A 25,154-nucleotide genomic window follows, 5' to 3' on the forward strand; every position below is an offset into this window, starting at 1 on the left:
AAAGTGACTGCAAGTCATTACAGTGGCACTAATGTTAAAGAAACTGCCACTTCATGTCACCTAAAGTACTAAGCAGAAAGTCCAGAACACTGCTGCTATTTGTTAGCAAGAAGGAATTTCATTTGCCAGTTTCTTCAGATGCCACGCACAAAAATATGGAACAACGGTGATATAGGAAATCAAAGAGTTCTGCCGGAAGACAATAAGTGATAGCAGCTTTAAATTTAGTTTTGATGGATTTTTGTCCATCACTGTTAAGAATTAGAGATATGGAAGTACATTTACTAAGCATTTATACTCATAACAAGTCATAAGATCACTTATTCTTACATGAGAATAGCACATGGGCAGCAGAGTGCTTGGATATCTGGAAGGTTTGGGATAGTAACTGCGGATAACAGGATAACTGGGGATAGTACCATGATCTGGGTAACAAAGATGCTCATCAAACAAGAATAGTAGTAGTACAGAAATAGGTAACTGGGTGGAGAGCTGAGAAGGGTGGACATGTTAATAAAAAAAAAAAAGAACCTAAAACTGAAACTTACCTGCTTGTAAAGTTATTTTGAGTTACAGTTTGCTAAAAGCAGTGCTATTTATCCACTGTATGCACAGCTATGAAGATTTTTAAATGTAATCAGTGCTTTGCAGAAAGAGATTACAGGCAATGTAAAGCCAGTTATTTCTAGAAGGTTTGAGGACTATCCAGTGAAATCAAGGGATCGTTAATCAGTAACACTTTGGAAAAGTCATATATATCTTTCTTCCACACTAGAGAGACAGAGGGCAAATCCCACACAAAACAGGATGGTCAAAGATTTGAGATGCATCTCATAAAGTTGCAGAGCTAGCAGGAGACGCTGCTTCTGTAACTAGCCACCTTTTCACTCCAAAAATCAGGTAGTGCAAATAAAGAATTTCAATGTAGGTAATGCAAGCATATGGACAAAAGGTCACAGTAAACATCTAGAGAAAGAATTATTTTTTTAATTGCAAGATTAAGTGCCTGTAGAAAAAGGAACTGAAATTATTCATTGTGACACAAAGGAAAGGGATTCATACTAAAAAAATATGTGCATAAAATGATGCCATGCACACAATACTTCCTTTTAAATTCTACACAGCTCTATAGAAACCCTCACTATATCCATAAAATATTTTCCTTGAGATTACAAAGAAAGTAATTACTTGTATGTTAGCATTTCTTAAGTGAGAAGAACTAACACAACACAAGAGAGTCTTAAAGACAGTTTTCCTAGATGTTGTTTGCATGCAGAATCTACTTCAAAAATATCAAATTTATATCCATTTTCCTTACAGCATTTCTGCATAAATAGACATGCTGTTAGTTAAAACCTTGACAATTATATGCAATCTAACTGAAATTACAATAATCTTTTATTGGGCTTCTGATATACAGAAGTAAAACACTTTTTTTTTTTTTAATGAAATGCAGGATGTTTACTTTACTTCATATTGTGAAGACCTGATATTTATTGAAACTGAGTATCCCGCCATGAGAAATACATACACTGGATAGAGGAATGATGCCAAAAATTCACTCACAAAATAATATATTGTGTGGGACAAAATTTTAATTGTTAACTAATGATGCAACAAAAATATGCACACCAAGTTACAGAAATGAAAAAACAATTAATTAATTTTCACTGTCCTTTCTAGACATCACAACAGTACAGACTTTCACAGATAAGATTGTAAAGGACTTCCTATTCTAATTCTACATTTCCATTTACTCCTCTAAATTCCTGGATCAATTGTCTTTTGGGATGAAATTTCTCCACTTTCCATTGAACACATCTTTTTGTAACCTCCCATCAGAGAAAGAACACATGTAATGCTTCTTCAAATTAAGGCTATTTTTAATAGAATACTTCTGTTTCAACAGAAAACCTTTATTTATTTATTTTTTTTTTGCCAGACATTCACATCAACTGGTACTTTTACAAGAGCAAAATCTAAATTTCTCCCATTTTGTTCATAATTACATCCAATGAGTGACAAGTAAGGGTTAAGCAGATTCAGCACAATCTCTACCCACTTCTGCTAAACACGTTGGTCTAACAGAGCATCTAATCATGAAGAGTTGGTATTCTCACGTTATTACATTTCCACCCATCAATATTTAAGGAGTATTTTTGAATACTGGGCTGCAGTCAGCTCTGCTGTGGACATCAGATCCAAGGCTTCCTGCAGCCTGTGTCATCTCTCCTCCACCACAGTTTCTTCAAAGTCTGAACTATTTCTCTAAATGTCTGTTGTACAATAATCAGTAAGGAAAAAAAAATGTGTCCTAATTGGACAATCTTATAATGGTTCTAAGTGTTTGTGGAAATTAATGAAATTTTCAAATGAAGGGAAACCTTAACAAAACAACTACATAAGCTCAAACTTCTTATCCATACAACTCTTGCGTGTAACCTGCTTTATTAAAAAAGCAGAATGTGCATGTAATTCTCTTCCAAAACATTTTCCCGAGTTCCTGTTGTTTTCTATGCCATATCAATGAGGAAAATGGAAAGAAGAGCGCAGAAATCACAGCATAATTCTCCTCAAAAACAGATGCTTCTGTTAAAAATGTTTTTCCATTACAAGCAATTGACCGTTAAAAGAGTATTCTGAGGAAAAGAAAACAAAACAAGTTGACCAGTTGTGGTTTACAGCAATGAGCAGTACTAACAAACTCGAGGGAGCAAATTCTACTTTAACTCCAAAAGTATTTAATTTAAATCCTCATAGTATACTTTTTTAAGCTTCTTATGTGGAGGAAGGGCTGCTGGGCCAGCTTGAGCCACAAAAACAAACCCAACAATCAACCTCCCAAACTCCACATTTTAAAAATAAATCAAAATACTAATGAGCAAGCATGAATACAGACACAAGCTGGACAAGTGAAGAAATAATTCCATTGTGGAGGAGTCTGTTTTTACATCCCTGTCTCATTTCCTTCTGTTCAGCACTGCTATCTCTGCCCACTTGCACTCTAATTCATGTTGCTTTTGAAGGCAAGTCTACCAGGGTTGAAATGAGGATCTCATTTGCGATCCTCATTTTACTTTCTGATGGTGTCCTCTAAAGTCAAATACTTGCTACTTGTAAACCTCACCTCTTGAATACTCTGATTTCAGTAGTCGTGCATGACACAATATTTTTTGGAAATGAGTTAATTCATTCGTTAGTAGTTACTTGCTATACAGTGATAGGAATAATTCATAGCAAGAACAAAACAAAAGCTGTTCAATTATTAAGTGAAATCAGCTATCTGTATCTAGTAAACTCTGCCATGCTATTCAATTATTAAACAATAAATGTACATGTTTGTTTAATATACAGGCCAAGAAAAACATTGAAGGTAAAAGAACACACAGGAAAATATTTGGCTACAGTAAGCCAAATTACATTTCATTTTCTCATTTCTTCTCCATTATATTCAGCTTATTAAGTTACAAGCCTGATGGCTTTTGGCGTATGTCTTCCCTTGAAAATATTGTGAAGTCAGTATCAAGATACTCCTAAGAGTTTATTTTCCCCTGAATATGAAGGAAATTAACATACCATAAACCACTATCACAGCTTGTTCTGAGAGTAAGCAGTCACAGGCAATAGAGAAGAAAAATAAGTATCTTTGTTTTCATTTCTCAGTCCTGTTTATTAACTTTATTGATGATCTGCTGAAAAGGACTTGAGAGTATCTGTAGCTGGGAAGCTGGATATGAACCAACACTGTGCCCTCACAGCCCAGAAAACCAACTGTATGTTGGGCTGCATCAAAAGAAGCATGGCCAACAGGGTGAGGGAAATGGTCCTGTCTGTGATTCTGTATCTATCTATGTTGGTAAGACCTCACCTGGAGTACAGTGTCCGGATGTGAAGCCCTCAGTACAGGAGAGACATGAACCTGTTGGGGCACATCCAGAGAAGGGCCACAAAAAAGATCCATGGGATGGAACACTTACCCTGTGAGAAAAGGCTCAGAGAGCTGTTCAACCTGGAGAAGAGAATGTTCAAAGGTGACCTGACAGTGGCATTTCAATATCTAAAGTGAGAAGACTTTTTAGTAGGGTCTGTTGTACAAAGACAAGAGAAATGGTTTCAGACTAGAAGAGGGGAGATTTAGGTTGGACATAAAGAAGAACTCTTTTACAGTAACAGTGGTTAGGCACTGGAACATGTTAGCAGAGAGAGGTGGTGGACGCCCTGTCACTGAAGACATTCAAGGTCAGGCTGGATTGGGCTTTGAGAACTCTGACTGAGCTGTAGACGTTCCTGTTTACTGTGGAGGAATTGGACTCGATGGCCCCTAAAGGTCCTTTTCAAGCCCAAAGATTCAACAATTTGATGATCTTGATGAGTTGACTGAGTGCACACCCTGTAAGCCATGTTAGCAGATAACACAAAGTAGGGAGGGGAGTGTTTATCTGCATGAGGATGGGAAGGCTCTACAGAGGGACTGCAATGGACTGTTCAGCAGGCTGAGACCAAGCTTCAACAAGACCAAGTGCCAGGTCTTGTTCAATCATAAGAACCCCATGCAATACTGCAAGCTAGGGACAGAGTGGCTGGAAGACTGTGTGAAAGAAACAGATCTTGGAATGTTGCCTGATGCTCAGCTGAACAAGAGCCAGCAGTGTGCCCAGGTGGAAAAGAAGGCTAATGGCATCCTGGCTTGTATCTGAAACAGTGTTGTCTGCAAGAGCAGGAGGTGATTGTCCCCCTGTATTCAGCTTTGGTGAGGCTGCATCTCGAGTATTGTGCTCTGTTTTGGGCCCTTCACTACATGAAAGATACCAAGGCCTGGGAGAGTGTCCAGAGAAGGGCAACGGAGCTGTGAAGAGTCTGCATTATGAGTCTTATGGGGAATGGCTGAGGAAACAGGGATTATTTAGTCTGCAGAAGAGGAGGCACGGGGGAGATCTTATATCATTCTCACACCTACCTGAAAGGAGCTTGTGGTAAGGTGGTATCAGTCTCTTCTCCCAGGTAACAGCAACAGGATGAAAAGAAACAGCCTCAGGTTGAGCCAGGGAAGATTCAGGTTGGACAAGGGCTGCCCAGGAAAGTGGTGTAGTCATCATCTATAGAGGCATTCAAGAAATGTGCAAATGTGCCACTGAGGAACATGTTTTACTGAGCATGGTGGCAACGGGTTGCTTGCTGCACTAGATGATCTTAGAATTTTTTTTCCAACCTTAATGACTCTATGATTAGGTTAAGTGACATTTCCATTTGAATGCTTAGTGAAACTCGATGGCATGAACAGCACAGCATGGACTTATTGTCTAGACGATGGAAGACCTTTGTACAGAATATTCTGAGTTATACATGACTTAAGTGTACAATGACCCACAAAATTCTGTAACTACTCTCATTTCATGTAATGAATCAGGAACCAAGAAAGTTATTTTAAAATGTGGGTTTCTCAAGTTATGTCTAAATTTTTATCATGCATGGAACAGCATGTTAAAGAGACTGGAAAACTTTGCCTTCAGCAGCTGAGCCCAGAACAGTACAATGAGGCTGCAAAGCCTTAGAGATTTACATAACTGAATACTTAAAGGCTGAAATGCTATACTGTTATTTAAATGTATGTAAAATAAATACAATAAATAAATTAATTAATAAAGTCTATTTTAAAGATATCTGAAAATAAACAGAAGATTGTCTTAGTTTTAGCTGGGATGGAATTGTTTTGTTCACATGAATTCTTTTCCTGTTCACACAGAAGAGGGACAACCTTATCTTATAGTGTCTCACAATGAAGAGAGAAAAGGAGGATTTGCAGTAGCTGCATATTTTATGAATATCTAAATGAAGAAAATATTTGTCTATTTTATATAGGAGATATCCTTGTATGAATTCCTTCTCACAAGGACTGCAATTAGAGACATTCATTCAGATATAGGATTCATGGTATTGCAAAAAAAACACCATAAGACAATCTATCATTATGTTTACATGCAGATGTCTGGCAAGTTGTTCTACATCAAGGCTGCGTAAGCTCAAAAACAAAACCTGTATCTTCACGGGCTTTCATTAAGACCTTTTTCATTCCGCAGAAGAGGCTAACACCAAGTGTATTTTAGACATCCATAGGAAAACAAAACAAAATGAAAAAAACAGTGCAGCTCAAGACGAAAAGTGAAGAGGGAAGCTTACTTTCCTATCCGTGCTTCAAAGACTGGGTTGTCATCTCAATAAAGCATACAAGTAACATTCAGATCTGTGATACTGGGTAAGGAGGTTGCCTGGGAAATTGGCATATGCAGAACTAGGTTGTATATCCTTGCCTACATTCTGAATGAAAGGAGAGAGAAGAATGGCTGCAGCTGCAGTTACATCAGAAAATTGGCACATTCTGGTTTGTTTGTTTATTTGCTTGTTTTTCTGTAGATTCTGCAGTGAGCCTGAAACACGTATGGACATCCACAGAAGTTGAATACCTGAGGAAACTTCACCCTGACAAATGCAAGCATCCATAGATGATAGATCTAAGACACCATGAAACTAGGTAAGCATGGGACAAAAGGTGACATGACCAGTCACCATGATATGTGACTGGACAGTACAAAGTCTTTACAAATAAATACTTATAATACCTGAGATAAATCTGTTAGCTCTTTAAGAAAATATTGCTATGAAAAAGATAGTAAAGACAACAATTGTATCTCAGTAAGTCCCTCATTTTATTATCTTCCAAAATAACAAAAAAGCATAAGTAATATCCCTTGGGGGCACATTAATTCTTCTAAGGATTTTGCACTACACAAAGAATTCTTTAAAATTTACCACCAAAGAACTGTGAACTACATTTAAGGCCATTGCTGTAATTAATTACTTTTTTTTCTCTGGCATTCCATAAAGCCTAGGGAAAAATATATGCCTCAGTAAAAACATTAGAAACACACAAGATTGCACTGGAGGATGCAGCAGACCAAAAATAAAAGAACATAAGTCCTTTACAGTTGTCTAAGATTCAGCCAAGGCAATGCCTCTGGCATTACCTGTGCAAAGGGTTCAGAGTACCAGTTATAGCTGCAACAGAGAGAACAGTGGCTCAATCCAGCTTCACTTCATAATAAGAAACTGGACTCAATGGTATTGCGTGACCCAGTATCTCTTGCAGCACACTTACCTCCAAAACACTTCTATTCATGAAGACTAGTTTCCCTCCTGAAGGCAGTAAGATCTTCTCGGCAGGAGAACGCTATTAGAATGACAAGGACAGCAATGCACAACCCAGGTGTTGCATGCCAGCCCTGTCACGGAGCTCACCCCTTATGCACTCTGCTACAACACATCATATTCACAGACAACTTTTTGAAGCCTTGTGTTTTTCCTCTGTCAGACCACTTATTTAGGAGGAATATGACATCGGATTCCAATTCCCTATTGTCTAGTTGCTTGACAAAGTTTTATCCATTTTATAAGAAATATCAAAAGCTAAGCTAATTCTGGGACAGACGAAAGCACATTTAATCACAGACCATAAGGAAATAACAATATTCAGCAGAGATAACTTCAAAGCATTGTCTAGGAGGAATGCAGAGTGGAAAGATACGACAGGTAATTGCAAATCTCACCATGTGACCATTTTACAGAATAAACTACAAAATGAAATCAAGGATGGCAAATCAACTAGCTTTAAAAAACCAAAGGGTAACAATGCAAAACTTTTGAAAGTAATGCAGACTGCATTTAGGGTCCTATTTATGACTTAAAAACTTTCCTTTACCAGAAACAAGTAACTCATGGCTATTTCAGCTTGCCCAGCATCAGGAAATCTGGACATAGCATCACACCTTATGATTTGTCCTGCCCTATTTTCAATTATCTATGCAACTAAGCAGAAATTTCTCATGTTTCTTTGAGACACCATATGCCTACAAATCTACTTGCTGTGTGTCTTTGTGTGCTTCCTTATTGGAAGGATGCTTCTTTTTTTCCTTTCCTCATCATGAGACCACTAGTAGAATAACCAGACTTTCTGACAAGAGAAACATTTGGAGCATGTGAAAATACAACAACCAGAACAGAACTGGAGCAGAAACTCATTGGGGGCATGTGTCAAAAAGGGAAAGACTAACTCAAGCAACAAGAACCATCACAATTAAAAGAGTCCCAAAAATCAATGGCACGAAAAGCAGAAACTTTAATGTAATTGCTAGGTATTTTCCACAATGCCCACAGATTGATTTTCCTTCCAATTCACTGTTTCCATCTACTCTTCTGCCTCTCCTGCAATCTCTTACTGACTGTGAAAATAACACGTGGAATTGCTGATTATTCCAGACACTTCCTAATGCAGACCTGAAGAAAAGTTCCATTTTCTTCCTTAATCTCCATCACAATGCTAGAAGCATTACCTTGCTTTTTCTTACGTTCCTTATACTTGCTACCTTCTTCCACACAGATACTGTCATTTTTTGTTCTATTTTTTAATCTAAAATGAACATTTAATTTGACTAATTTTAATGGAAACCAAAACAGAATCTAACCAAGCCAAAATCATAGCCAAAAAATGAGAGAAAAAAAAAGAAAAAAATTAAAAAACAATAGCTTTTTCTCTATGTTCCTCCTGCTGCTATTTACACAGTATCTTAGATTGCTAATAATTAAAAATTGCAGTTCAGCTGCCTCTCCTCCTGAGATTAATTTATGACCACGTAAAGATTCCTTGCTTTCTAGCTATTACGACTTCAGAGGAAATTCAGAACTCTTTTTGAATTTATATCTGAGTGCATTCTTGCTGTTGCCCTTCTTTAGAGAACACAAGCCCACAGCGAGTCCCACCATCCAGGTACTGGGATCATCTCCCTTTAAATCCTGACTGTGAGGAAGGAGAACATGGCTGACAAGGAGACAAAATACTTATCTCAAGACATGTCATTCTTACTCTGGGCAATTAGAAAAGAATATCCAATACTTAGTAAAAGCAGGTACTGAGACTGTTGCTTTGGCTGCTTTTCCTGCATCCACACTGCATCCACACAAAAGCTACCTGCTCCTCAGCTACCTGCTGCGAATGAGCTGCGAATGAGTGGTCCTTCTTTGGTGCTTCAGACCCTTTTCATCATTCTGCACTCTTAAGGCATCCTGCTCATGGTCTGCCTCAACATTCAGTGACAGTTCAGAGAAGGTACACAGAAATGTGGACAGAAGGCTTACTTGCATTAACAGAAGCAATCATCAGGCTCACTGACCACCAGACTGAATTTTTTAAAAGGTCATTTCTAACCATTCTTGTCTTTCTCAATACAAAAGAAGAAAGTTCAAGCACTGCTGCTTACAGAAATATCCTATCTCTATCATTTATCATTGTTGATGAAAGGAAACAAGTCAGCCAGATCACTGAAAGATGTGTAGTGAGCTTGTCTTGGTATGAAGAAGAGTTGAAGGGAGAAACTAAACGTGTATGCCCAAAAGGACTTCAGCATATTTTCATGAGAAAAGAATGAATATGTATGCCAATAAATTGCATATGTATCTTAACTGTTTAAAGGTTATTTGCACACCAGGGTTCAAGAACCCAAATTTTGGAACAGTATCACTAGAAACACAAAGTAGATCTGACTTCAAACACTGTTCTTCTTATCCAAGAAGTTGTTTGCTTTATTATGCAGTATTTGCATATTATCATGCTTTACAAAAAAATTGATGCATTATAATTTTTTTTCTGTTTAACTCAAACATTTTATAAAACTAGTACGTCTATTTTCTAAGCAATAACTAATAATCAGTGATTCTGATGAATGGCATCTAAACACACTCCTATGAAATTTCACTGTCTACATCACACAGTCAGCAATTAACTGGAATCACAATTTTGATCAATTAAATTTGACAATTTTGTCTGGAGAGGAGGAGGCATTGCACTCTACAATTTCCTGAAGGAGGCTGTGGTGAGGAGGGGTTTGGCCTCTTCTCCCAGGCAACAAACAGAACCCAGGGAAATGGCTGCAAGTTGTACCAGAGGAGATTTGGGCTAGACATGAGGAAAATTTTTTCTCTCAGTGGTCAGTTGCTGCAATGGCTGCCCAGGGAGGTGGTGGAGTCGCCGTCCCTGGCAGTGTTCAAGAGGTGTCTGGATGAGGAGCTGTGAGATATGGTTTAGTTTGTGGTGGCAATGGTAATGAGGAGACGGTTGGACTAGCTGATCTTGTAGGTCATTTCCAACCTTGTGACTCTATGATTCTATGATCTGCACAAACAAACATTCAGTGTAAAACAGTCCCTTGTGTTATCTACCTTTAACACGGTATTAACTGACTGATTCTCTCATCATGAAACATGCTATTCATATGAACAACGTTCACTAGTATCAGTTAAGTCTAACAAAACATAGTCAAGGAAAATGCAGGAATAATATTTTTAAGCCTAGGTATTTCTATTCTGTTTTCAGAATTTCTGTTGCAAGTACAACTTGAACTGTCATGCTACTGATGACAAAGTAGGCACACGTCAGACCACTCTTAAAGTGTTCATATACATCTCAGCTCTACGGCTGGCTAACTACCCAGATACAAGAAAAGATTTCAGCAGCTGCAAAACACTTTGCTTTAGAAATGATTATCTAGAAAGTATGTTTGAAACTAAGCTCAGAAAGTATGTTTGAAATTAAGCTCAGAAAGTATGTTTGAAAATGTCCATATTGACATAAGGACAACAAGGTCAAGTTTTTATTTACTTGCAGTGAAATACAGTGTTGATTCTAAATATGGAATTATTTCATATTTAAGTAGCATAGTGAAACTGAACATAACCGTTTCAACAGCACCTTCATTAGATGATACTGGTGTTTACCTTGCCTCTTGTTTTGCCTTGAAAGCAACCACAGCTTTACACATAGTGTAAAGAAAGTGAGAAGCAATGCCATGAACTACCAAAAAACATTACTGAGTAAGCATTTAATACCATATATGTAAAGACTGAGATGTTTTGCACAGGTCACTCATTTCCAGTTTTCCATAAATGACTGAAATAAGAAAACACAGAAATGACAACACCACTTGTGCTGCCTGTTGGGTTAAACCACAATACCTGAATAACTGCTGCTCTGTCAGACGCTGAAGATCAGTGCACATGTGGAGGAATAAGTGTTTTCCTTTCTCTTCAATAAAAATAAAGCAAAATAAAACATACACAGTCCCTGTCTAAAACGCTAGAACCCAGAATTTGTCTTGTGTGGTGAAGAATAAAGGCAAAAATCTGTGTTTTATTAAGAAAGTCATGCTTAACCTAAAAATGAAAATAGGATGATCTTCCTACTTTTCATAGAATCAGAATCGTAGAATGGCCTGGGTTGAAAAGGACCATAATGATCATTTCATTTCAGCCACCCTGCCATGTGGCAGGGTCGCCAACGAGTAGACTTCTGCTGTGCTTCTTCTCAGAACTTTTTCTTCTTATGCTTTTCTCTTTGCTGTTTTAAGTTACAAAAACCAACTGATTCTTCATCTTCAATCTTAAACAAGAAGACATTTAAGCATGTACAAAAACTTTAAGAATATTTTTGATGCAACAATGTACTTAGGACATTGTGCTCAGAACAAGTCCATAAAGTTATATGTTTTCAAATTTTAACTTAATAGAACTTTTCAAGCAGAAGAGAAAAGACATCACTAACTCCTACAGCACCATAAAGAAAATGCTCATATTTCTGAATGTAAATCCCTCTGAGCTGTCTATGCAGCATCACATGCCCACTACTTAAGCCTAAAAGGCCTATGTGAATACAGCTAAAACAAATATCAGTACCTCTGGTGAATGTATTTAAAATATTTTTCTGTTTTGAAAAAACTGATTTATATTTCAAGACAAAAAGAAAAAAAGTTCTGTCTTAAAATAAAATTATTGCGTATTTGTTTTACATACAATCAGATAACTTTAATTCAGTAAGTCAATTGAAGTCTTAGCATTAAGAGAGGAGAATATTCCAGATCTATTATTAGACGCAGAATGCAGAATGCAGTGGCATAAAGAAAATATACTGTATATATAGAGGTCTGTTGTTGAAGAGGAAAGGGAATGCGAGCTTCAAACTGTATTTGCTGTACTCTCACGATCTTGAGCAATACGTCTTATGCAGTGTATCTTCCCTGTTCCCTGTATCTTTTCTTTCCTTCAGCACATTTAGAAATTTCATTGTTAGGAAGATTGACAGTTGAGAGGAATGACGTGACTACGTGACTCAATCTGGTAGATAGGAAAGGTAAAAGAGTGCACTTTCACTTGCTTTTACACAACAGCATTCACCACCGCCTTGTAGATCTGGTTGGTATGGGCTACCTGTTCATGAAAACACACTATACTTTTCATGGAAAACTTTCAAGGATAGCAGCTTATCACTCAAAAACAGTTGTGGCCAGTTTTATCAATGATGTTAGTTCTCAGATGCAGATACATCGGATACCTTATTATGTTATGAAATTAGAAGTCTGCTATGTTAATGCAGCCACTTTGAATGTAATATGCAACAGAGAAGACTGCATGTAAAAGTGTCAGTTGTTGACTTTGAGTTGAACCTCGCCATGTTTTCAAATGCAGACTGAAAAATAAATAAATAAAAAATCACTGCTCCAATGTCCTGATTGCCTTTAGCACCACCATGACCACAGCTGTGTGGTTTGGTCTCCAAGATGTATCATCACTTGTCTAAGTGAAAGAACAGAAAAACAGGGCTGTTGTTACATGGTGAGGGTTATCTGTGTGAGACCTTGGGTACATCTGCCCTTCTGTAATTGTTCGTGTGTGCACTGGAAAAAAAAACAAAAACAACACAACATAGATGGAGTTTGCTGTTTAATTCTGGTGAGCTCTACATCCTTAGAGTACACTCAAGGGAAAAAGTTATACAGCCACACAATGAAAAGATAGTAATCAGATTTATATACGATAAAAAGCACAGTGGCTGCTGCAATATGATGTGCAAGGCTCTGTGAGCCTTCTGACAGACGTATATGGGCCATGGCAGTAGCCAAGGCAAAAGCACAGGCTCCTCAAATGGTCAGAATGAACATCTCCTCCTGTGGCTAGGGCCTGCTTTGTGTGGGTGCATCCTATGGGAGCACTTCAGTAACTTCAAAAACAGGAATTGCTATCTAACCAAACGCTCTTCCTGCTTAGAAGATGATTATTTTTTAAAGTCACTAAATGGTGTGGCTCTGTAATTGCAGCCACCCCACCCCAAGTTTCCACATGACATCTATCCATATCACAAACAGTACTAAAAGAGTAAAAAATACACAGGGTCTGCAATATGTTAGCATGTGTGATGCTTTCAAGACTACAGATACACTGTGACTTACGAAAATAAGCATTTTGTTTTCCTGTTCACAAGGCAGACAGAAGACAATTTCACAAGGCTCAAAAATAAAGTGACAAAACTGGCAGATGTATGAAAATATGTTTGCTCATTACATTGAATAAACATGTTACAGAACTTTGAAAAAGCCTTTATGGCAGGTAGCATCAAAAAGGGACACTCTGCATTTGTTTTAGTCAAGTGATTTCATGTCTATGAGAAGCCAATCTTCTGATTGAGTAAATTTTTTGATAGGATTGCTAATGCTTTTTGATATCAATATTTATGGTTTTTCTATCAATAATAGCATGTGAATAGAGGTTCAAATGGATATAAGTATACACTTATGTACACATATAGGCTATGTATTTGGGTATACATGTATCTACATATTCTTTTTATTACTGGTACTCTGTGAAAAATCTTCCATTATAGAAACTGTGTTTATGTTATATTATTACGTTTGGGTTTTTTTCAGCTATTGATATTGGACAAATTTGCCTAAATCTTCATTTCAGAACTTATCTTCTTTTCCAGTTAATAAAGTCTCAAGTTCCCCAGGATGCTTCTTCAAACAACTGTTATAGGAAAGAGACTTGCATTTGTTCCATTATGCATGATCTAAGTAATTAAAGAATAGTTTATACATTCTTAGGCATAAACGAATGCAGTAGTTGTCTGTCTGTGTTGCCATCAAGGGAAAAAATCTGTATTTTTTGCCCAGATTCAGTACTACTTTTCTTCTTTCCTTTTATACTATTGATGATTTTTACAAAATTAAATACTGTGCAAATAAATAAATTTATGTATTTTTTTACAGTGGAGGTTTACTGACTACACTCAATCCAAGATTTAACCCACAATAATTAATGTTTCTGTTGACTTCAGCAGGGCTAGATGTCAGCCTTATTTTCCAATATCCCTGGCCATATAACAGAGATATCTTGTTAAACAAGACATCTTGAATCTTTGTGCAATCAATAACATATTGACTGAAATTGATTGACTGAAATCAATGACCTACTGACTAAACACATCTTAAATCAAAATCAACACAATTTAACAAAGTAAATATTCAGAAAGACTGAAGGCTGATTTTACCACTTGCCAAACCAAGTGGTAAAAGAACTCCATGAGAAATACTGTGAAAATCTGTACCTTTATAGTACAAAAAGAAAAAAAAAGATCAATCACTGCATTTTAAACTAGAAGCAATTAAATTAAATTGCCACTGGTGGAGCTATTCCTGTCATTCCAAGATATTTACCGATATTTACCATTCCAAGATATTTACCATTGCATTCAGCAATACATCTGCATCAGCTGGCCTTACTAAAATTGCCTAGCTGGAAAAACATAACATCATCCCTATCTGTGCTGTAATTCTCAGAGTTCGCGACTCTTAAGTTCTACAAATTTTAACAGAACATACTGCAATAGCTCAATGATTCCACCTTTACTGAAGAGGCAAAGCAACAGTACTTCTTTTTCCACTGTTAGCATATTTTAAAGTCCTCAAAATCTTAGGGCAAGTTAAATTTAAAAATCTAATAAATATCTCACTTTCAGCCCTGCTACATAATCTAGGCAGCTTAAAGGTCCTTGCCTTACACATCATCGTTTCAAGTTCTACAACACAAAAAAAATCCCCAAATGTACTAACCTTTTATACTTTATTTTACTGTTTCTTTCATTATTTGTCAGTGGAATCTGCAGCTCATGCCTCAAAGCAGTGCAGAAAGCAGTGTTACTGCACTGTTACTCAATTGTACACATCTTGGTGTCACGACCAGCGTGGAATTGCAAAGCAGGTTACTGTGCCTTGGCATGCTGATGCGATAGCTGGCAGAACTGAGCTCTCCATGGCAATTGTCACCTTTAAAAAGTTGCAATATACATATTCAAGCAGTCATCTGCCACCCACACCACAAAAGTTAGTGCTTTTGAATCTCCCAGAGCATCCTCTTAACATTTCTTCTTTTGTGTGCAAATACCTAACAGAAGTTGCACTGTTTAACTGGTGTCAGTCTAGTCTGGAATGACCTCCTAACAATTTCCCTCTACAGATTCCACATGACAACAAGAGCACACCATTTACGTTGGTGCCCTTCGTGCTATAGCTCAGTCTCCCCCTTCTCACAGTTTTTAAACTAGATGTGAAATTAACTGCAAAATGTAAGTAGTGTAATTCTACTGGAAAAAAAGAAGTCACAAATATTTTCATTTGTGGACAGATCTGAACAGATCAATCTCCTTCATGTACTTTTTCTTCAAGTAGAAATTTTACTGATGCATGCAGGCAGCAGCTTGTATAATCACAGTCAGAGTATTATCCTATGTGGAGGAATAGATTCTTGTTAGAGATATTGCAGACAGGGAACACAATGCATCTGACAAGACTTAGATCACAGAGTTCTCAGGGCTAAAAAGTACACAGCAGGAAAGTAAGACTTTTCAATTTCCAATTTTTACACAGGTGTTGTCCATCCTGAGGGGGAAAGGAAGCATGTACATATAAATATATATATGTAGTTGTGAACTGTAAGAGCCTTTTCACATCAGTTGCCTTCACTCCCAGAATCAAGCAACAGACTTAAGCAAAACCTATGCAATACCTGCAGGATATAGTTTTATAATACATTTGCCAAAAAAAAAAAAAAAAAAAAAAAAAAGATGCAACCATCTTCTCAGTACAAAGCAATACACAACAACAGAACAGAAGTGCATACACACAGGTGGGAGTGGGAACTGTCTAAGAATTCTAGGTTTACAACAAACCATTTATGGAAAATGCTGCATTAAATGCTGACAGTGGTCACACAATGATAAGCACCTGGAAACTTTGGGATGTGTTCCAACATCTGGCGGTCAACAGATCCGAAGCAAAGGGACTGTATCACTGAAGGTCTAAGGCAGTTGTTCATGATTCCAAAAATCATGAAACTGTACAAATCATACTAGAATGAACCAGAAAACAGTGATTTAAACTGGCACTGCAAAGAAAGAGTGACTGTATTAAATACTAGAAATATCATTGGACTGTGTCCAATATTACAGGGCTAGATGAAACTACAGATAAACAAAATAAGCTTATTCTGTCATCTGCTTCTCTTCTTGTAAGGGCAGAAAGCATTTCTCACGCAAGTATGTCCCAATGTTTCCAATTATTTATGACTTCATTGCATGTCACACCCCAGTGCTGCCTCTCATCTTTTCATCTTTCTTAAATACATAATTTGGAAATTCTCTGATACAATATGTGCTGTTGTTGTTCTTTTTAGAAAAGAGGTAAAATACTACATCTACCAGAATGACTACATTGGATAAAAGTTTGAAAACTTTCTACCAGATTTAGATCATGGATAAGCTGGTTTATTTATCCTATCTATTTATTTCATGTGCAAAAATGAAGATAACTGTGACAGACCACAATTCATGCAAAATGAACCGAAAGATGAAGTTACCTTAAGCCATAAATTGATTTGTGATGTTGTATAAGAGGAAATGCACTGCATGACAGTGCAATAAGCTCTTCAAACAGCCACTGTGTAATCATTAGGGCAAACACTACGCTCTCACAGAGCAGTCCACAGGGGAGCTGGCAGTCAGATGAGTAGAGGGAATAGAAAATGCCACTTGCGACAAGGATACACACAGGCACAAGTTTGAAATAGAGCAAACATATTTACAGTTTTTGTCTCTGAAACATCCCATGGCATCAGTTTGACAATTTCATTTTATAACGTAATTTAAACAAGAAGTGCTTTATGTCTGCTTAAGACTTAATACTGATCATTTAATCTGAAGTCCCTAAACTCATGCCATTCATTCTGTTACAAAGAAGTAGGTCACTATTGACCTTTTCAGAGCTACTTTTTCTATCTCTCTCAAATTTTTGGACTTTCATCCTTTCTTTCATTCATCTTTTTCTTTCTATGGCCTGTGACATCAGAGGCAGATACTGGTGGAACCTTCCCACCAATATTCCAGTTTTGTTGCCATGTGACAGACGGCAGCAGGAGGACACTGACAGAATGGTGCCTGACACAGATGTGCAGATGAAGCAAAGGGAAAAGCGCCACCCACTGACATTCACTGACACTTGCTGAACATTTATGAAGACCAAACACTGGATGTGAGCATGAGGTGGTGGGGTGGTGCGCTTCAGCAGTGAGAAGAACAACAGTGGTCTCTACCACTGGTGCAGATTTTGATGAGCGTGGCATGCAGTCTTTTGGCACCAGTGCAAAGATAACAGTGGTTTCTAGGTTGAAAAATAGTGTTTTGCAGCTGAGAACTTGCTCTATCAAACAGTGTTACTGTGCTCTTTGCTTCTGTTGTAGTTCCCCTGAAAATAAATAGGAGGCATCACTTTCAGAGCAACCCACATACCTATTTATCTAATGTTTTCATACCTATCTAACTTACCCTCTTCAATTTTCCTTCAGAAACTACTCTGTCTTTTGATACTTCAATGAAGTGATGGATCCTTCCTTTTAGCTCCAGACAGCTTTACTAGAGCTGGATAACCAAGCAGCAGAGGTTTCCATCACAGAGACACATAATCACAGGCCATAAAGGACATGCCTTATTCTGTTAGTCTAGCTCCACAAAGGGGCCTAGTTTAAGCTCAGAGAATTAGCCAAGTCTTGATCACATCCAGAGATGGAGATCCCTATGTATCTCTGTGTACCTATTTCATTTTTTGGGGAAACACTCTGCAAAAGTTTCTATATTGATCAGGGCAGAATTTCTCATGTTCCCCTGCTGACCTCATCCTCATACTGTGAACTTGGGCCTGAGATTCGGGTAATGGACCAAACAGACCAAACAGAAATTCTTTACACAAAAAAACAACTACAATCAATATCAAAATGCAAGATGAGACAACACTAAAAGCTAAACAGAACAAAGCAAACGAAAGCACAGAACACACTGGCAAACATAAGCAAAGACACAGAAAGAGAGGAGATGAGAAAGGATGAAAACAGTTATGGAAAGAAGGATACTGCTAGCTTCAGAGACACAGCTGTACGTATACACCTCTACGAAATGTGGAGTGCTTTGGAGAGATCCACTCAGCCTCAGAAGAGCTGAACCTTTTACACATTTTCACAAAGGTTAGCCAGTTCACTTGACATAGGAAGCTTCTAGAATTCTCACTGCTGGAGTTGGAGCACCACTGCATCTCTGACACAAAACTCAAGATGCTGGTCTGTGCAGCATCAGCCTCTGAAGGTTGTTTAATCTAAGCCAAAACTGCCTCAAGAAAGGAAAGCAATCCCTCTGAACAGAATGCCAGCATGCAAGCTGTGCAACTGCACCAGCTGTCCACCATGAAAACTGAGGAAGAGGGGCTCCAAAGATAAAAAAAGCTAAATAACGCAACAGCTCATGCTAGGTGTGATAGCAGCAATCTGGTGATGATTTATTGCTGTATAATGAATGCCCAGAATATATCCCAAGCAACAAATCAGAGACTGAATTCATCAGACCCAGAAAAGGAAATAAAAATCTGGTATTTTAAATTCCAAAAATATAAATAAAACTTTAAAAATTCTTAAGTCCATCCTTTCCTCCTAAATGTCTGGATTATCTCAAGCTATAAAATTTACTTTGCCGCATCTTAAAGAAAAACAACAACAACAACAGAACGTAATGCTGTAATATGACAGTATTTTACCTGGGAGCCAAGCACTAGACTGACATGCCTTTGGGAACTACTCTAAGACATTAGTGCAGTGTTTACCTCTGCTAACTTCTTCAGAAATGTCTGATGGCTGCTTTTTGTTGATTTTTACTTGAATTTTACACTATCGCTTAGGTATGTCTCTATTATACTGATGCTGTCAATATTATTATTAATATTTATTAATTAATTAATCAATTGTTAGCATTAAGCTTACTAATAAAATTAGCAAGCATTTGTGCCAATAATGGGAAAAAAATCAAGGACAAAAAACAGGCAACACCTTCCCCAGCACTTTTGTTCTTAGAAATAATGTTCAAAAAGCAAGTCTGAAAGCACAGGAATCTGAACACTATTCTCAGCAGAATATTTACTTTTAATGTGCCCTCCTGCCTTGACTATTACAATGAAACAACATGCAGACAACAGACAGTATTGTTTTTCTGCATCTCTACCTCTTCAAGGAACTCTCAAAAATCTTTTGTGGGGTCTTGATACGTAAAAGAAGTTCCTTCCAAACTGAACATAGACTTTCATTATTAGTTTTTTTTTCTTCTCCAAGGCCTTACTTTCCTGCCCATGGATTTCAGTGCAGTTGAACTTACAGTGAGTACTCTACATTCTCCTGGTGACACAACAAGAAAAAAATCTGAAGAGAATGGCACCTCTGTCACTACTGAGGCAGTAATCCAGCAGCATTATTTTGACAGGAATGATTTTGGTATTTTGTCACTACAAAGATCAGAATTTAGCCCAGTCTGCCAGGAACGAACACTCATCATTAAATCATTCTGCATGGCTGTACTGCTATTCACTCTCAACTTGTTCATCCAAACATCTCTGTCTATTTGGCAAGGTTAGCTGTCTTACCCACAAACACAGCCTTGAGTATAAGGCAACACACATTCTCCAGACAGTATAAAAAGCAGCGCTTGTTGCTTATCTTTCCAAGGAAACCATTCAGATATGTGTTGTATGACCTTGCACTGCAAGCACAGGTCAATCCTTTTTAAAAAAACAAGCACTTGATCTTCAGTTATTGCCTTAATGCATCATTTGTCTATCTGCAAGGCTAGACCTAGCAAATTAATAAGGCTGTACAAAACCAAGAGAATCTAGTTACAGAAGCATTTAGTACCACTAAGCTGTTTACACCATTGAAATACACTGTAATTTTTGTTACTACAAGTATAAATACTGACATAAGAAAAGCTATATATGAAATTTAGTCCACCAAACAAGAATGTAAACTCAACCATATTTACAAAACTAGTAAACTACCCGCACTTTGAACCCTATCTGCACATATAAAAGTAATCTGAAATGTCACAAGTATACCATCTCCAGTCAAGGAATTGTGATTCACTTGACTTTGTGTTGCCAGGCTCTTAGAAATCTATCAACAAGTTCAGGCACCTGTGTCAGAAGAAAGGAAATTTCCATTTGTTTCTTACATGGAAGTGCTTTGGTAATTCAAACAATTTAAGGGCTTGGACATACTCAGGTAATATTCAGTTTCTTTATGCACTGGACATTTTCCAGTATGTTTGAATAAACAGACGCATCTGTATGTCTTGGCCACACTATATGGTGGTACATAGTGCACCACATTTTTTATTTGATTGTGTGCAAGCTATTTTGTCACTAATTCTTAAATTTTCCAAGGAACATCTTAAGGAAGGTGCTTTTTATTAGTATGGAACATCTTCTGCTCATGTTCAGTTAAAACAGCCTTGTTTGCCCCAGGCATTTAATTCATGTTTCTGATTGCTCTTTTCTTCTCTTGTCCTTTTCTTTTTTGCCAAAACTTTCTTGAAGAGATCATATCTGCAAACTTTATCACAGTTTCTTACAGAAATCTGGTTGTTAGAAGAGGCTGTTTTCATTATCTGAGCAATACCATGTGTTCCTAGTTGGTAGGAGCAACAAACCACACTCTTTGTAGGAAGTGGCAATGGCCAGCAATGAAAAGTCTGCATGAACTCACTCCTCCTCACAGTCAGTCTCTCCGAGATCTAATCTTAATGGCACAATCAATCTATTAGCCAGTGTCAGCTGCACTAGATGAAGAAAAATAAAACAACATCCTGAAGAGGAATTCGAACTTGCTAACTTTTCAAGTTAGTACTTCAATTAACTGTCAACACTTGGTTATATAGTCAGAAAATAAACATTTGCAATATTATTATAAAAGGAAGAAGTACATTTTTTTCCCCATCCTTACTTCCCACTAAACCTGGTGTGTAGGCAAATGTGGTATCATCTTTGATTAGTCCTTTCCTGTTGGCAAACATGTAGATGGCACAAGAAAACTAGCTCAGAAATGACTGGCACTGCAAGACTTAGAATGATTCTGAAATTGAACTTACTGAGAAAGGGGAAAATACATTCTTATATTATTTCTCACAGAACACCACACATCTTCTATATCCAAGATTTATTCTAAAGACTACTTGCAGGGAGGACAAAGCATCACCTGAAATCAAATATTACTCGAACTAAATTTGATTTTCCTGCATTATCATCAGCAGCTAGAGGATCTTGTTAGCATATAATTTATTGTATTAAGATATAAGTTACTTTGGGGAATTTTTGTAAATGGGTGAATTACTTATTCCCACACTTTGTCTCTAGTAACTGAAAAAAAAATAATAATACAATAAGGTATACTTGTAAATTCTGTGAGATTCTCATATGGTGAGTGGAGGAGATATTTCACAAGATGTGTGGGAAGCTACTAGCAGAAGAAAATGAAAAACATTTTTGCTAAGATTTATTCGTAACCAAATTGCTTTTTACCTGAGAAAAGTACAAAGGCATAACATTTCCATGATCCATAAAAATGAATTGTTTCTTGGCAGAATGTGTGCCAGTGACAGCTCGTTTTATTATGAGAAGACTCTAGTGGAGCAGATGCACCTTACGTTGCAAGAGAAATGGAAGGCTGACAACTGATTTGAGCAAGCTCATTAGCTAATGCACTAATATAGGACATTTTTTATAATAATAAATGTAATAAAACAACAAAACCTTAAAAGCAAAATCTGCTTTGTTTAACACATCATCAGGACCTCTGATGTTTTTTAACACACCCTTGGGCTAAACTAAGCAAACTTTTATTGAGAAGTCTTTTTAAGACAATACTGACAAGCATAGGCTAACAGCTTCACATTCAATCCATTCCAAAGGTCATCTTGCCCCAGAATTACTGTCCATGTTTACTTAATAATTTTTAGAGACTTTGACTTTGTTTCTTTTACTCTGGAATTTTTCTTCTCTTAATCTACTGGAAGCTTCTGACTCTCAGCCCAGTGCTGCCATGCTGCTAGTGGCAGCTGACATTCTTTCCTATACTAGAGCCAACAAAATGAAACATCTGTAGGAGTTCTTATTGTCTTTGTTCAAACTGTTGTAGCTGAAATGCTCTCCTAGCATCAGATGATGCACTGCAGTTTGGCAGACTTTCTCTCCATTGCAGGGAAGCCAAAGAAAAATGGCATCCAAGGATGCAAGAATTGCTAGGAACAGACTGAATATGTGCCAGCATCCAAAGCAGCTTTACAGTGAGCTGATCAGCCAACAGTGCAGTTGAACCAAGGGGAGTTCTGCCAGAAAGCCAGATGAGAACCCAGATGTCACTGCTGGGGAAAGAAAATACACAAAACATTTTGGAGCATTGTCTCTGGATAACAGAGCTGCCAATTTATCACTTCAATTGTCACAGGAATTGGCCTGAAAAGCCAAACCCCTCGTAATGGATTGATAAAGTTTAGTTCTCTCATAAGCATTAATAAAATGTGGCAGAAGAGTATGGTCAAAGTGAAGAAAAGAGACAACTTTGATTTACTTTAATCAAATTTGATTTTTGTGATCTTGTCTGGATGCTGCAATATCTGACTAGAACTTAAAACTTCAAATATGCCTGCATTCACTGCCATTTTAAAAGCTGGTGCTTTACACCCTGCATACTTCTCACACATTGTCTGAATTGGACTATTCCGTATCCACCGCATACTGCAGTGGCATTGGCTTAGATTTAATATCATCTAACTCCCTGCAAATTGAGTAGCACTGACAGATAGTTCTTTGAAACCCCACCAGTTTCCAAGTACACTGAATATGCCTATAAACTTATACTTTGCAATAAACAAATCAGCACTGCACAGTAAAAAAAATAATAATTCAAAGATATGAAAGCTGCTGTCATAAATATTCCAATTCTTTCCCCAACCAAAATCAGCATCCTATGTCAATGTGCCATGTGTTTGCATTAAATTTACTAAAAGTTTACTTCACTCTAAATTCAGTGCAGGTGTCAGCAGAGCTTGACAGAGACATCCTTCATGCCATGTCATCACCTATTCAGCCAGAGGCAGAGCCACTCTAATGACCATTTGACCAGTGAAGTTTTTACATTATTTTTTTTTCCTTTTACCATGCATATATTCAGGTAATATTTCCTCATATGCCAGGTACTTTTTTTTTTTTTTTTTCCCAATCAAATATAATCGCTGTCCTTAGAAATTGTTTTCTGCAATGTCAATGTTACACATTAGGACAGACGCACTTGAGAACTACTGAAATGTCATGTCATGTCCTGTCATGTCTTGTCATGTAAGATAAGGGGGCCTTTTTTGTCAAAGAAAAGGGAAACGTGTTTTAGTCATCAATATAGTCTATCTATATCTATATCTATATCTATCTATCTATCTATCTATCTATCTATATCAACAGTCTATAAATATCTAAGGTGTGGGGGGCAGAATGGCGAGGCCAGACTGTTTTCAGTGGTGAGTGGAGACAGGACAAGGGGAAACGGCTGGAAACTGCAGCATAGGAAGTTCTGCACAAATGTGCGCAAGAACTTCTTTACAGTGAGGTGACGGAGCACTGGCACAGGCTGTCCAGGGAGGTGGTGGAGTCTCCTTCTCTGGAGATGTTCAAGACCTGCCTGGATGCCGACCTGTGCGACCTGCTGTAGGGAACCTGCTTTGGCAGGGGGTTGGACTCGATGATCTCTGGAGGTCCCTTCCAACCCCTACAATTCTGTGATTCTGTGATTCTGTGATATAACTACAGCACAGCTGCTTCAGGCTTTGAGTTGCATACTCAATTCCAGAAATACTCAAATATAATTCAGTAGCAAAGTAGGACTAAAAAAAAAAATTTTAAATGAAAAATAAAATTTGTAGGATCAAGATCTTCCAGCAAGTTCTGCACTGGAGTCGCACTTTGTTGAGGAAGATCCTCTTCCATTGAAGAGTGAAGGATTAACAGTGGATCTAAAATTAAGCTGTTAATGCTCCAAGACTGCTGAGATCTGCGTGAGCTGAACTGCATTTTGACATGCAGCCCCATAAGGTCAGTTAATTTCCTCAGCAGAACAGAACTTAACATCTAACGATTAAGTTCTAAAACTCCGGCAATTTGAGAAGCACTGCTTTCATGACCACCACAAAACACGTCCTTGGAAGAGTTACTCACAAATACACACACACAAAAGTATGGGCAAGGGATGTATGCCCCATACAAAAACATAACAAACTGCTCATTTTCCAAACATGAGGCATGTTCAAAAGGCTTTAATAAATTTGTCTATGATATTACTGACTTATAAGCATATGTTTTGTGATACAGTTTTCTTAACTGCAAGTTATGTTTTGTTCTTATTGGAATAAATGTTCCAATTCCTGTTTGAATTCAGATCTGGAAAAAGGACTCATTTTAAAACTATAAATTAGTAATATGTAATGCTTCTTGGTGTTGGGCTTCCATCACAATTTTTTGCAATCTTTTTAATTTTAATGCAAAGTTCTTCAGCTTTTCAGATTACGTTTTCATTGAAGTGCTAATTTAAATTCATTTAAGTCTGTTTGCTTAGATGTCTAATGATATATTAACCCGCTTCCCCAGAGTAAACACTTTTCTCTCTCTTTAAAAGGCAAAGGGAAAAAAAAAAAAACACAATATATGACCTTACTGACACCTTTAAACGTTCTTGCATTTAAACCGCCCAATTAAGCTTCAGAGTTTTGCACTCAGATAGTGAGTTGGGCTGGGGAACAAATACTTTCCCAGCTTGATTACTGCAAGGTTAGGTTAAGAGATCACCTGCATGCTGATTAGCACTCAGTGATAGCAGAC

This window comes from Tympanuchus pallidicinctus, unplaced genomic scaffold (genome assembly GCF_026119805.1).
Source record: "Tympanuchus pallidicinctus isolate F22 unplaced genomic scaffold, pur_lepc_1.0 scaffold4, whole genome shotgun sequence".
NCBI lineage: Eukaryota > Metazoa > Chordata > Aves > Galliformes > Phasianidae > Tympanuchus > Tympanuchus pallidicinctus.